Below are 14,311 nucleotides of genomic sequence, written 5' to 3'. Positions count from 1 at the left end.
TTCCTATCTCCTCCCCTCCTCCACTTACTTTATTTCATGCACTTACTCTATCAGAAGTGTCCCTGGACCTAGTATGATAGCAATCTCGTCTGCCCCCCCTTGTTTTTTTTCTTCCTTCAGCCCCCTATTACTATCTGAAATGTCATCAGTCCTAGTACGATAGTCGCTTGTTTTGTTCCTCCCCTCCCTTTCTGCACCCCTCTCCCTTACCTTTTGTTTTCTCCGGCTATACCAGGAATGTCATCAGGCCTAGTACGGTAGTCGCCTGTCTGTTTCAATTTCCTTCCCACTCTCCCCCTCCCTTCCTTATCTATGTTTTAGCTGTTGCACTTTCTGAAATGTCGTCAGGCCGCGTACGATAGTTAATTTCACATCCTTACTGTTCATGGCCTGTAAGAATGTCATTATATTTTCCCTTATTCCCTCCCTTCTCTTAAAGTGCTTTGAAACACATTGTGCATAGACGCTATAAAAATAAACTATCATATCATATTATATCATCCCCATCAAGTGCGATCACACCCACAAGACTACCACATTCAACACAGTGTACAGTACAATCCAAAACTGGATGGCCACCCACAATTTGTGCTTGAATGATGATAAAACTCAGCTCCTCATGTTTGGCTCCCCAAACCAGCTCATCCACCTGGATGCCTCTTTTTCCTCATTCAGCATCAATGGCATGACCATCCCAGTCCTGAAACAAATCAAAACTTTGGGGGTCCACCTTAAAGCAGACTTATCCATGACCAGACATCTCAGTGCTCTAACATTGTCTGCAGCCTTCACTGCCAGGCTCATCTCTCTGTGTAGGCAATTCCTATCACCGGCCATCTGCCTCACATTCACCCAAGCACTCACTCTCACAAAACTGGATTACTGCAATGACTTCCTTATGGGCACTATTAGTGCCAACATGTCCAAACACCAAATGATGCAGAATAAGGCACTCTGCTTCCTTGGGACTAAAACGATCGGATCGCATCACAGCAACCAGACGCGCAAATCATTTGCTCCCTTCAAATCCTGCATGGATTTTAAAACTCTGTCTATCGCGCACCGATATATCTATAACGAGGCACATGTATACCTCAACAATTGTATTACCCAAAATATCTCTGTGCCAGCGCTAAGATTCACATCTAGCACCTTATTAGTCATTCCCTGCTTCAAGAAAAAAAGAGCCAACGGTGTTAGCTTTTGCGTCAGGTCTCTCTGGAACTCTTTGCCTGCACCCATCAGAAACGAACAATCCTACACAACCTTCAAAAAACGAGTAATAACCCGGGTATTTAATACATATGAGTAACACCTGAACTCTGTTGATATCATTGCTATTGCTTTGTTGCCAAATGTACCTCTCGTGCCTATCTATTGCACAAAAAGTCGTGATACCATGGGGTCTGGACGTTACAAAACGGTAAAAAATAAATACAAATAAATACTATCAACTTTGATAATAATCCATCCTTTGGGCAAAAGCAGAATAATCAGCAGTATCCCTGCAATTGTATGCAATAATGAACATGTGATAAAACGCACGCCAAATTCATAACTTTCATTTCAGCCCCCAAAAAAGCTAATGTGATTCATTATATTATTACTACTGTTGGTGTAAATATATGTATTTATGTATTTATATTCATTGAACTACCCAAAGCACCACACGAGTCGGGCATCAGTAACAGTTCATGTTTCTTGAGACCTGCATAATGTCTCCATTTGGCGGCCAAGATTAGCGTGCGCTGCCCCTGGAGGGAGCCTGCATTGGCAGGGGCGGTCCATAAAACCGAACCGCTCCTCTCCTCCAGAACACTATGAAGAGAGCATTGCACATCAAACACGCAGAGCCCAGGCCATCAAAATATAACTAAAGCGTGGGCTCAGCGGCCTCTCTGCGCGGCTAGCTGTTGCTGACACCACCTCTACAAAGTGGCAGGCGAAGCAACCACAGTGTACCCAGGCCTAATTACAATTTAATAGAGCTCTGCTCGCCTCCCTTTTAATTAGGCCTCTTCTAGCTTTCTTCTTGACTTCTTTTTCTTTAGCCGACAAAATGGTTGACGGCTCTGCTGACACCCCTTTTACAAAGAGGAAACGAGAGATGTGAAAGGGGACGTGTGAGTGACAGGCAGCGAGGTTGAATGATAAGACGAGAAACAGGCCATAGGGAATCAATTTAGAATTGATATTAGGCTGGGGTGGAAATTGCTGCATCAGCAGAAAACAGTGGGTATTTGTTCCCGGTGCTTTATCCACCTCGTGCCTCTGTTTAAGGGGGAGGTCGGGCAGATGTCAAGGGATGTGTTAGGTGTCTTTACTCTGCTCCCTGGAGGAGGCTCTTAATGAACCTCCTGCTGCCTGCCTGCCCTTAAAATAATGAATCTTCAAGTCAAGTTGCTCATCTGTCTCTGCTCCCTCACTCCAGGTTGCGAATGTGCTCGCTGATGGAACTTTTGTAAGCCAATTTGCTTATGCAAACTATCTAGATTGTTAGACTGGAGGTGGCTGTGTAAGACGTTGCTGCAAGCAAGCACATTAGGAAGCTCCCCTGAGGGGTTTCATGCGGCGCCCTGTCAGCACATCTCCCACTTCTCCCTGCACAGCCCCCACCTCCCTTTCGCTTGTCTCATACGTTGCCACCATCCTCCTTTGCATGGCCTCACTAAGGAGAATCCTCATCTGCACTCTTGTCATCTCTTTCTTAGCTTTTCCAAAATGTCCAACATTACCCCTAGCCAATCTAACTAGATAAATCTAACTATCCAATCTAACGTTGGATAAGAACTGACCTCACCCACGTTTCACCCTCCCTTCTGTCCCTTCAATTGCAGCTGCTTCCCTCTCATCACAATAGGTTCCACTGTGGTGCATATCACATTATAGCACTATCGCCCCAAATGGCCGACCAATCCCCTGTGCTGGATCACTTTATTATTATTATTATTATTATTATTTTGTTTCTAGCTGCCTCTTGGTGGACTCTCTTCTTTCCCAGTACCCCCAGCTGTCCTACAGGCCATTTTACTCACAGACAATGCAGACACATATGAGCATTCTACAGAATTGTTGACTGCTAACATGCACCTTACAGAGCTAGGCCAAACGCGGTGCCACCATAATCAAAACGCAAGTATAATTTGTATTCAATGAGGAAAATTACTTTTTACGTTCTCAAAAAAAAATGAAGAAACACTCCCTTGTAAACATGTTCTTTATGTGCTTGTTTTCTTTAGTTGAACATGAAAGTCACTACTGACCTCTCAGCCAATCAGAATGTTCGAAATGTAATCAACTACTAAGATTATCTGCATTTCAGAAATTCTAACTTGATTTTTTAACTCAGATTCAGAAAGGTAAACAACTAACGCCAATTCTCTGCACGCAAGAAAGAAAACGTGAATTTTTCAGCAAGAGTTCTTTTCAACAAGACACTCCAAACTCATTTCACAAAGTGATAGCTGAAACATGGAACAATGCTTTTTTAACCAAAAAACGTCCACTTTAATTTACAAGCTAACACAGACTTATGCTAAATTAGTTCCAGTTCAACTAAGTTGCAATTAAAATGCTTACCTTTCTAAAGTCAAATTGGCGCAAAGCGCTTCGACTGCCAAGAGACGTGCCGATTATGGTTGTTCGGTACGAGCTTTGGCTCCAATCTCTATTTGCAGGAAATCTGTTGTTATGCTGAGAACAATGTTATTGAGCCACCAGTAGACCCTAATCAGCTTTTCACGCCTATACTGGGCAAACCTTATGTAGGCTTGCAAAAAAATGTGCTGCTAAGTTTTAGGAACAGATGGTTTTTGCGAATATCGATATGGACCCCCCCCCTAAAAAAAAAACAAGCTGCTGCAAAGAAAAAGCGGTTTAGCTATGCCTGGATTGGCACGCAGAAGAAAAGAAGCGATTTTGCAACCACCTTAGCTCTCGGCGGCGAAGCAAGAAAAACGAACACCCTCCCTAAATACTTGAAGAGGTTTCCGTCCAGGTATCACCACAACTAATGTCTTAGATTACGCTTAAACCTATATCTGACTAAGGAAGTGATGTTCATGAAACATCGAGTAGATATTTCCTATAAAAATTGTTGTTTCTGCGCAAAGGCAGTCGAATCGATAAAACACGTGTGCTTTGAATGTGAAGCACTAACGTATCACAGAAGCATATTCTTAGGGAAATATTCTCCAATTAATGGTAACATGGATGAATGGCGGCAGGCTTTACTATCTGGCAGAAATGTTAAGCTAACTTGTTCAGCCATCGACTATATTGATAATGTGCTGTTGAAGTAAGTGTGTTGGCTCAACACTGTTTATGATGGTTGAAACGATGAGGATGTAGTTGCATAGTTTGTTTTTTTGGTCTTTGAATCTACATGGATATGGAAGAAATTGTATTTAAAGTTTGTAAATTTACGATAAAAATAAAGTCAACCTAGCTATTTAAATATTAAAACAAATAACACCTTTAATTTACTGATACATTTTGTGTAATTTATCGTTTATTTAACTAAACATGTCTCATCCCCACTACAACGTCAACACATTTATTGCTACCATCACAATGTGCTAATAGCTTATAGACCTCAGGCAGAGTCATTATAACTTGGTTAATGATTCTTTCCTAACTTCTGGCCTGTGGCAAACATGGGAGTCAGTTATCCAGAGATAAAGACCCCTTCTTAGGTCATTGCGGATATTGATGGTTACGTAAATGGTGACTTTTTCAATTGGTTTCCACAATTTACCTTCACTCTTGCCTGTCATGGATGTAGGGGCAGCGTGGCCTTGGACATTTGCGGTACGGGGCTATACACGCCACTTAGATGATATTGCATTGCCTTTGTCTCCTTGCAGTTTGTCATTATGTCTCCATTCCACCACAGCACAGCATGTCCCCATTTAAAAAATAATAATAAAAAAAGGCTGGCAAGCTAACAATATGAGGGTGCATGACGACTGAACCCCACAGGTTGTTACCAAAATGCTAGTGCCTAGCTGACTAAGGAGTCTGATATTTCAGAAGTACTGCACTCTATGATGATAAAGTCCCCTAGAGCTGCCTTCCATTCGACCTACTGATTGCAGCCCTTGGACTGTCATTCTCTTGCTCGCCATCATTCTGGGCATATCACAGCTGTGTCTTCAGATGTACGCATTCATTAAGATTATGTCAGAGGTGTTTTCGATAAATATAAAGGGCTCCGCAAGAAAGCATTTTCCACTTTAAATGTAACTTACCCTGTGAAGAAATGTGTCATTTAAGCATATGAAGTAAAAGTTGCACACCATTCTCAAAGGAATAATCACCCACTTAGCAAAACAGGTTCACGTGCTCGAGAAAGTTATTCAAAAAAGCATGACTTTAACATTCACAAGTTAATAGTGAATCTACGAATGTGGTGATTCGAAGGAGTGAGTAAGCGAATTACAAGGTTGAGGCAATACAAATGTGGTAGACGTTCTGCCTTCATGCAGAAAATACTTGAGCTGCATCTGAGAAGAATCCCACGAGTAACCCAATCCACGATGAGGACTAGGGTCACACTCTTCCCTCTCGACTCTCCTCAAGGGAGATAAGAATCAAAGTCATAACATACACATTTATTCATAAATCATAACATACATTTGTACTCATAGAAATTATACCAGAGTGAACAAGGCTACGTTGAACAATAGGTGTCAGAAAGTGCAGCAGCTGCTGTTATTCTGTATGTATGTGGGAAGTGTCTGTCAGTAGTAATCTACAAACATTTGCAGTTGGGGGAAACTATGTTCACATGTTACAATATTGTAATCCATTTTTAAGACTTTTATGATGCGTAATTTTCGCATTGCCTATACATAACGTACATATTGCTTACATTGATCAGAAGTAAAACCACATTTTTAGGCATCAGTTTTTTATTCTTTTCTTTAAATAAGATAGAACCATACCAAAGAACGATCACGGAGATATTGGGATGGAAGGGCAAGGATGATACCTCCATAATACCTTCGCCCACAAAATACACACAGGCAGCAATAGATCACCAACAGGAAATAGATAGGAAGGGAGTGGGTGATTGTTAAAGTACAGCACCAATACCAGAGTGGGGGACAATGCACATCCCTACCTAGTACACTAAGTTTGAAAATAACACAGCAGGGAATGTGCCAAGGCATCACTCATAACAATCAGACGGACAGGAACGAAAAGTGAAAGAATATGCCTACCCATAGGATAACCGGATATATAGAACAAGAATTATAAGAACTAAGAGACATATAACCCACTAACCCAAAGCTCAGATCTCTGCATATTTAACTTGCACGTAAATCCACACAACCATCTTCTTGCTCAGCAAACCGCTTGCACTGCACCACACCGTAACAACAGACTCGCATCGATCCAATATTCACACCCAAGCTCAGCGCACAGTGAAAACCGAACTGAAGCTGCCAACAGCACACCACTTTTCTCACTTTCCTTTTCCCTCTTCATCCAACTAACCCGCCCCGTCTTCCTTTTTGCAGATCCGCCTAATCGCCTGGAGACCAATTCCATTGGTGACGGTGCACGGTACAAATGCCTTTAACATTAACATTAACATTAAATAAATGGTACCTTTTAGTTGTGTCAGACTTATGTTACCCTTCTCTTATGCATGGTAGCTTTGTAAGTTAAGAGCACAAGTAGGCATAACTTACAATTGACGTTAGTTATCAATACAATTGGTGAACATTGTAAATAGGGCAATCAGTTCCTAAATGCCATGGGGAACATGTTACTTTGGCCAATAATCTATATAGCAATACTTGTTCACAGACAGATGAATGTCTGTGGTGTCATAGTAACTATCTTATTTATAGTGACATCAGAGTGTCTGGAGGAGACAGAAGGAAATCATGCTTAAGCACGGTTGCCAGTGATAGGGTCAAAAACAAAAGGATTGAATGCCTTTTGATCAACAGTCTAAGGATCGAAAAAAAGTTTTGAATTTTTTTTTGTTTTTTTTTTGTTTTTTTTATGGGGGGGTTACCCCTCAGCCCCCCGTTTTCTTTATTAAATATTTTTGTTTTACCAACCCAAACTAAAATATATATATATATAAATGAATTAAAAAAAATGTGAACCTTTTTTTTCCATCCTTTTGCATTCGATCAAAATGTCATTCGATCCTTTGTTTTTGGTCGTTTGACTGGACACCCTTAAGCGCCAGAGAATACAGTCAATTAGAGGTGGTTCCTTGCCACTGTCACTACTTAGAAACAGGGTCATGTTATAACGGCCACTTCACGAAATGGCCAATAGAGCCACCTTGCCCTCCAACAGGTATTGTATTGTATGGTATTGTAACAGTCCTTATTTATATAGAGCCTCTTCCCATTTGTATGACCTCAAAGTGCTTTGTGGTAGGAACACCCTCAGGACCGAAGTCCACATAGGGGAAAGTTCTCAGAGGCGGCTTAAGGTGTGTGTGTGTGTGTGTATTTGGTCAGAATTATGACTGGCTGGGGTCCAGTAAGCTACCCAAGAGGTCAGGCGTGTGGACGGCTGCTGAGGGTGGTCACGAGAGATCGCTAGTGCAGGAGGGTTGATGTGGACTCAGCTCAAACGATTATTTGGCCTAGGTTGTCACTGTATTCTAAAGGCAGAGGTGTTGAGGGAGGTCTGGTGCTTCAGTGGATTGCAGTTACATGCCCAGCTAGACCAAATTCGTCATAGTCGTAGCTGCATTCGAAAGTGTGTTGTTGGATAGCCATGCCTGCGGCAGATGTCCACCATAGTGGTGCGTTTATACGTACCTTAAGCTCAGATGGAGCATATCTTTGATATCGCTGTGTCATCCGGTCTTCTGTGGGGGAAGACAAGTAAGCCTTCATAGACTTTTCAAGGCACTATGGACAAGCTACCCTCGAGTCTACTTAGCGCAATAGACTTGCTGTCCGAGAACATCTTATAGGCGGGACCAGCAGGCTAAAATAGAGTCTAGTATAATGTGATTCTCTAAACACAGCATACAAGTTACCTGTATAGTCTTCCTACATATCTTCCAAGTTCTACAAATTCTATCCAAAGGAGTCTACTCAGTGCAATATTGTGGATACCTGCATATAAACATTGTGCGCTACAGTGGCTAACCTAAGCAGTTATAAGTTGTATACCGTGAAAGGAGGAGATTTGGGAGAGTTGAAAAAGGTGTAGAGCATGCCATGTTTCTTCTTTGCCTACTGCAATAGAGAAAGGAGGGTGGAATAGAGAGGGGAACCGACCAAGCTGCTTGTGACTGAGACCTTTCTTGCAGGAAAAAAAGAATGAGGGTTTTGCTGAGGGCAAGACAGCCGAGCTGTGACCCAGCGCACACAAAGCATGTCCTTAAATGGTTTTGGGAATTCCTCATACATTTCTAGGTGAGCGTTCCAGTACTAAATGAGGGGGGTGTGTTTACGACTGCCAAAAATGTACACTGATTGGTCAAAAACTGTAGAGTAGGCATCAGGGAAGCTATTTTCTTGGTCTAAGTTAGCTGTCTGTAAAAAGAAATATTCTGCCAAGAGCAGTGGCTATCTCAAGGTTCAGATATACAAATATGTGTGTTCTGCCAAGTAAGGGACTCTGAGAGGTAGACGGTGGGACTTGTGGTGTGAGAGGCAAGGGAAAATCATGACTTCACTGTTTTCATTGCACTTTCAATGTTATAACAATTGCATGTTACGTCTATTCCTGTGTGCATGAATTATTGTGATATTAACACACTAAAAAGTATTTTATGAAACAACTAAGAATGTGCATGGATGATTATTGGTAACATGTTTATTTTGCAATGTGCAGAGACCAGTGCTTGGTAGAACTGTTATATATCTAACGCTCTGTCAAAATCTGAGTTTTCTCTCCATGAGGTGCTGGACAAGGTAAGGGTAATTGTAGACTGTTTCCCCATATTGTAGATACATCATTTTTCAGTTGGCCTAGTAATCTTATTCTGAATCATTATATTGAACCACCAATGCAATGCAGATAAGGTAGAGCACAAAAAAACTAGCATAACACTAAGTCTGGTTTTCGTTTGCAGTTTATGATCCTAGTATAAGAATAACTTTAAGTTGTCACGTGTCCATAGGGCTCACAAAAAGTAGGACTCCAAAATATATCCGACAGGCCCCTGAGCAGTGGCGGGTATCCTGACAGATCTTTAAGCACATAAGGGGCAGTCCTAATACATCTTATTGGTGCAATGAACAGACTGCCCTCAAAGTAATTCAGGCGCCTTTGGGCGGTCTCCTAAGATCTTCAGAGTGCTGCGGATATCATCATAAAACATCTGCATAAATGGACAGGATAGCAAGACATTGCCACAACGTTCGTAACACCCTTTAAATCCATTGAGTCATTTCCTACCCCCAAGGTCCATCCAAGTGCACCACACCTCCTACACCCAACACTCCATCTAATTGCACCACATTTCCTATCCCCAAAAATCCAATTTGATGCAGCACATTTCCTACCTCAGACAATCTATCTAATCTAATAGTCTGAAAGCTTTTTGGAAATCCCCTTAGATATTTGACAAGAGATGGGCTGCTAGTATGGGTCCGCTGGGTGTGCAGCCAAGGCGGGTGTAAGGATGGGACTCCAGTGCATAATTCATGTCCCACTCGGCGGTCCTCAATCTTTTAATTGGTAACGTACAAGCTACCCTCAGACTGTCAGTTGTATACTGTTAGCCTGAGCACACCAGTCTGAGTGAAGGAGGCCTAGGGCCGATGTGTGATTGTGTGAAAAGAGTGGTCTGGGGTTCCGTTATCAGGATAGGCAAACGCAACAATGGCCAGCATCAGTCTGTGGGTTTGTGTATGATAGGTTGTTGGTATTAATGTGTGTAAGGTGTGCCACCGCAACAACAGCAAACCTCCACTGTAATGTGACTTGTTGGTGTTTCAATACGGGTGAGGCTTGTGCTTGTGCACGGGGCTATGGTGATAGAAAAGGATGGGGAAGAGGATTTGAGGTTATATTAGGGATAGCCAAGTCTTGAGGGCCTTTCTGAATAAGAGGTGGTTATCAATGCAGCAGAGATGGAGAGGGGTGAGTTCCAGATGGCAGAGGCTTGGATTTAGAAGGAGGATCCTCCCAATCTGGTGGAGATGTAGATCTGAGGTTCCTGTTTGGTTGATAGGGTACAGGTTTATCCTGGAGGAATTAGGGTCCAGTGTTGTAGAGGGCACAGTGAGTGATGCACATTTTTTAAAGGTAGTCCATTGACCAATAGAGAGCCAGTTTAGGACTCTGAGAGTGAGTCTAATATGTTCTCTAGGATAGAGGGCAATGAGGAGAACGGCAGCAGTATTTTGGATTATTTAGAGTGTTGTGAGCTGGAATGCTGGGGCGCCTTGATAAAGGCAGTTTGAGTAATCTATGCGGGAGAGGATGATGGCAAGGACAGCAGAGATTTGGCGTGGGTCGGTGAGGTATGGGAAGATTCGCCCAAAGTTGGGTAGGTGGAAGAAGCAGGTTCTGGACACAGAGTTGATGTTTTGGGAGAGGGATAGATTTGGATCTAGTGGCCAAACCACGGGGACGGTGGCACCTCAGGGTGCCCATTGGGTGGAAATATATCCCAGACTTGGGCGTTGGACTGTCCAGCTGGACATTTGGATTCTTCAATTAACCCTAGAGCAGCTCAGATAACTAGTAAGCCAAACAAGCACCTGAAAAGTCGGCAGGGCTGCTATGGTCAAGGTCATGGTAGGTTGGTGGATTGGGGTGTAGGGTGGCCAGTAGGGTGGCAAATCGGGTGTCTGCGTGGAGAAGGTAAACCCCCATTTAAGAGGAAAAACCCTTTATTAAGGCTTAGCCCTGCCATGTTCCATTGATGGAGACTGGAGACAGATTTTAGCGGACGGCTTGAGAACTTCTCCAGTAAACAGAATGCAGTAGAGTCTAGCTGAATCTCAGATGCCCTGACCGGATGAAACAGAGCAAGAATGTGACAACAGATGTGCTTTACTTAAGCCAGGAGGGACCAGAATAACAGAAATAAAAAATACAAAGTAGCTAGACAGTAGGTAGGCAGTCTACTAGCATGCAGGAACACAGCACAGAAATGTGCTTTCCTGTCCACGTGCAGGTAAACAGGATCTTCCTGCAGCTTTGTGATGTACGGCAAAGTGGTCAAAGTCACTAAGTAGAAACATGAAAAAAAAAAAAAACTGGCAGCAGCCTATGCAAGAAAGATGAAACCGCGGCGACGAATTCCTCTAGCACGTGATTGGCTGGCAGCATGTGAGTATGACGGTCTGTGCTACAGCTACCCGCCGCAGGAAGTAATGCCACCTGCCCCACTGGGAAGTGTACCTGACAATTATGAATATAATGGCCATCAAGCGTGAGAAATCTAAGCTGAATCTGCGGAATTTCAGTGTGTACATTGATGTGAGCCATTTTTTGTGCAAATTTACCATCATCAAAAGGAGCATGCTAGCCATTTCTGAAATCCTTTGCAGCAATATGTTGCCCGATTTGCCCAGCATTTCCCGATTGGGACTGCCTTCTACAACTTTGAAACCAGGGTATCTAAATCGTGTTCTCTAATCATCCAAAGTCCACAGAACGTCTATGTTTGATTTTAACCATGGAAACAGAGAGCATAACAGGCTGTCCTTGGGTGCATATTACAGTAGGCAACGCATCACCAATGCATTTTAATAGTGGCCAATCACCCAAGTAGATGCGTGCTCTCTCCCTACAGGAGGCGAGGAAGGATTAGAGTGCAGCGTCTCTGCTATCACACAACTCAGAACTCATATTTCTACTCTTGCATCTCATTTGGAGAACGAAGGACATGTCTTGGAATGGTTCTATAAAATATACATGTTGGCAAAGAAACATCTTTCAAAAATACATTATTTATTACAAAAAGTAAGCAAGCACTTGTTATTTTGTATCCTAGTTTTGTTGCTATGTTAGTCCCCTATATTCAACTATTTCTTGTGATCTCAAATTTGTGATTGTGTCTATTAGAATATTAGTTTTATTAGTTTACCAGATTTTATAATGACCAGATTTTATATTGTTTTTTAATCTTTTATTGTATTAGTATCGTTGCCAACTTTTATGAAATAGCGAAAAAAAAACCTCCTTCTACTGCACTGTGCACTTTACTGCACCTTTGCACATTGCAGGGACTACATTTCCTGACCCTCACGCATAGGAGCCGCCTTTGAGTGTTCCTGTCAAGCTCTGAGGGCCTGGAAAGGGTCACTTAATGCTCATCTTGCCGTTGCCTCTTACAACGCCAGTATGAGATTCCTCCTCCCTCTTGTATTAGTGATTTCAATGCCAATATGTTTACACAAGAAATGCGATTATCCTTAAACAATCATCTTGGCTCACTCACCCTATGTTCCTTAAACAAATTCAGAAAGCATGACATTCAAAGGTATACTAACATCTCTAACCAATCAACCACAAGGGCTCTGAACCTCCATAACCATGACATTTGCGCAGGACTAATGAACACAAGGTCTGCTGTTAGGAAGGGCACAGCACTGGCCGAATTTGTGGAACTGCACATTCAGACCCTGATTTTTATAACTGACACCAGGTTTAATGAAAACTCCACCTCTGCACTCACTTTTCCCGGCCAATTACCAAATGAAGTGGGTCAATCGAGAAAACCCAAAGTGGGAGTGGGGGTTAAAGTTCCTTTTAATTCTTCCCTGTCACTGTCCAATAGTTCATCTCGGACCTGGGATGAATCATCCCAGATCTGTTCTTTTAATTTACATTTATCACACAATCACTCTCCACACTGTGCTCTGCTATTGCATTCCGGGTTCTACCAATCATTTGTTAGACAAACTATGGAATTTCTTCAGACCAAAGCTTTGAATCATTCAAGACTACTCATCTGCGGCTGATTATGATGTATGGTACAAATGTTACTGATAACCCCAGTATGGTTAAACTTAAATAACTACTTTACATAGATTCAGGAATTAGCTATTTTAAGACTTTACCAATCTGATCATTTGGTAAGGATCTTTACAATACTACGTGACCTCTCTACAGGTGCCAAACGTACATCTAACGTACTATTAAGGATCTCAAAAGAATCAGATTGCGCAACCTTTCCTCAGCCTTGATTCCTTTTTTGCCCATAGTAACATGCAATGACTATTTTCAATTAAACATGATCAAGTTGTTTAAAGTATTCAACAATAGGTCCCCGCTTAAAACCATACAAATTAAACATAAATCTAACAAGTGGTGCTTGACTTCGACTCCTTAAGCAGGACTATTGCAAAAAAGAAAACCTGTGTCAAAAAAATAAAGTTGTTTGTGGCATGTGTGTTCAAATGTAGCAAAAACTGGTCTCATGATTTATAAAAAGGCCATCTTCTCTGCTAAACAGAGTCTCCTCCAGATCCATAGCAATCACGCTGTCAAAAAGCCTAAAGAACTTTTTAACATCATATTTTCTAATCCACTATGTATCACTTCAAATCTGCCAACCACCCTACAACTGGAAAAGGCCCTAATGTTTGTTTAATGAATAAAGATAGCACCTGTGAGAAATTCAACCATCCACAAAGTGGGTGTATGCTAGCCTGGGCTTTTTTTAAATATTTAATTAAATGGAATGATGGTTGACCAACCTTAGGAAAATGTGTGCGGCTAATCCGCATACATTTTCTGATGCTCACAACACGACAAAGCATAGATCCGTGTACTCCAGGCTGGAAAATGCCTACAAAATTGACTACTGCAATGCCGTATATCTTGGGAACTGCCAAAGGAACATCAACAAGTTGCTTGTAACACAGAATAATGCTATAAGAGCTGCTCTTAACATTCCCAGAAAGGTCCACATCTCCAACACCAGGCACAGCCTAAACTGGCTCCCTGCTACTCACAGAATATCCCTTAAAACTCTTGCACTGACCCATAAGTGCCAGTCCAATTCAGCCCCTGCGTACTTAGCCAGCCGCTTTACCTCTCACTCCTCATCCCGCCCGCTGAGATCAGCTCATGCTTAAACCTTATCCATGCCCAGATTCAAGCTGCAAAAAGCAGGTGGGTCCAGTTTCCCAGTCCTTGGCATATGATTCCCAACACATTCAGAGCTGAACCATCTAACCCTTTATTCAAGAGTAAGGCTAAAATTTGGCTCTTTGCCCAGGATCACGATCCTACATGCGCCTAACTCTGATCACCTGGCAATCTACTGTACAATATGAATATCCTACAGTAAACTGGTGAACTACATGCCCACCCACTCTCTACGAATGTTCATAATCCTTTACATTATCATCTATAG

This window comes from Ambystoma mexicanum, chromosome 3q, assembly GCF_040938575.1.
Source record: "Ambystoma mexicanum isolate Mex_15411 chromosome 3q, UKY_AmexF1_1, whole genome shotgun sequence".
NCBI classification, from domain to species: Eukaryota; Metazoa; Chordata; class Amphibia; order Caudata; family Ambystomatidae; genus Ambystoma; species Ambystoma mexicanum.
This window is presented reverse-complemented; position numbering follows the sequence as displayed.